Here is a 2,043-nt window from a genome sequence, read left to right as displayed (position 1 = left end):
GTGAGAAAAGCTTCAACTTTCTAGTGAGGGGTTAACCCTATAATAAGCAAGGAAGTCTTACAATTCAATCACTAAGGACAAAAGGTGAGATTAACATCAACCAACTAGGATAAATCAAACCTATGGCTAATGTATGAAAACTTATCAAGAAAGTGGACTTGAGCCACAAAACAATTGAATGAGTGGAGTTAATCAATTAGAATTTATTCACAAAAGATGGTCAAAGTGTGATTAGAATTCAATTTAAAAGGAGTATTGTGAAAATGGAGTTTGAAAAATCAGAGGCTTAAGGCCTAGGTTTCTAATTTGAAATCATGTAAAAATGTTTGCACAAGAGCTTTCAGGTTTTAGGTTAACATGCAAATGGAGGTTTTAAAGAAACAAAAAGGTGGGAGGGGAGGAAGTAAAACTTCTTAGATGTTCACCTCTTGAGATCATATGTAGATGATTCAAGTGACTCCTTTGGAATAAGCAACAAGCAAATAACAGATGAACAAAGTAAATGGATACTGGATGCCAATCAATGGACTTATTCCAATCTCACAAAACAAAATGGATACCAGATGCCAATCAATGGACTTACACCAATCTTCTAAAACAAAAAGAAACATGGATACCAGATGCCAATCAATGGACTTATACTAGTCTCACAAAACAAAGAAACAAGGATACCAGATGCGAATCTATGGACTTATACTAGTCTCCTACCATATCACAGGAAACAACTGCCAATCAATGGACTTATGCTTGTCTCCTCCATGGACAAAAAAAATGTTACAAAGAAATGAACAATGTCTACAAGTAATGATGATAAATGCACAAAGGCACACATAAGCAAATATGCACAGATGAATCAAGTAAGCAAACAAACAAGTCAACTAGCACACACTATACACAATCAATTAGGCTCAAGCAAGGTTAGGCTTTACAGCCAACTAGAATGGGGTATTTTGAGCTCTTAACGCTAACATTGAGGGTTAGGGTGAAGCAGATGAAATGGAGATGAGGGGTGTGCCTCATAGCTCTTATCCCTGGTCAGGGAGAGCTTTGATCAATGGAAAGTATGGAAGTTCAGAAAGTAGGAACTCTTCTCCACAAATGATTGACTCTATAAGATCTTGGGTTCTTATTCACAATGCATCAACACATGGTGTGAGCAAAGTGAATGACATACTGAGTAGCAGGAGATGGATTACACATCTCTTTTATCTGCCAATTGCCTCTTAAGAGGACTTTACCTGCTTGGCACAAAATTAAACAATCACAAGCATTGCCTCTTAAGGAGGGCTTCAGACAGGTGCCTGCCCACATAACAGGACAGGTCTTCCAGACTACATGAAGATTAGGGATTATACCTAAGTGGTTAAGCAACCAAGCAAAGCAAAGTTCAAATGAACTTAAAGCAACTTAGGCACCTGTGGAAACAACTAAACAAATCAGTACAATGCTCAGACAAATAGACAACAGTCAATAAGCAACAGACAATCCCAATGTACAAAATGTGTAAGCCATAAGGCAAAACTAAAATGAGTTAGCATCAACCTATAAAACAAACAAATGTTAGTAATCAAAAGCAAACATCAATATTCACATGATGAAGCATCATCAACTATGGAACTTGGATGCTTAACCTGAAATCAAAGATCAAATGTAAGCAACAAACCACTAGGTTAAAGCCTAGGGTCAAAGATGGAGAAAAAATTCAAAACAGGAGCTGAAATTCAACACAAAGTAACTTCAGACACATATTGACACATCATAAAAAGGCCCACCTCAAAAGCAATCATCAAATGCATTTCATGATCAAAAGAAGTTCAAGGCAATATCAAAGCTCAAATGTGATCATCATGAATAAAAAGTTCAAATCAAAATAGAAATGATTCAAATAAATCTGGAAAAATTCATGAGCAATCAAGACATTCGTAACATCCATCACAAAAAAAAATCAGAAACATTGGAGATCATTTGGCATGGAAATCACATTGTACAAGTTGAACCTCAAAAGGTGTGACACAAATTGTCACACCAAGTTAACACAAGCAT

This window comes from Lathyrus oleraceus, chromosome 6 (assembly GCF_024323335.1).
Source record: "Lathyrus oleraceus cultivar Zhongwan6 chromosome 6, CAAS_Psat_ZW6_1.0, whole genome shotgun sequence".
Lineage (NCBI taxonomy): Eukaryota > Viridiplantae > Streptophyta > Magnoliopsida > Fabales > Fabaceae > Lathyrus > Lathyrus oleraceus.
The sequence above is the reverse complement of the archived record's forward strand: the minus strand, read 5'-3'. Positions refer to the sequence as shown.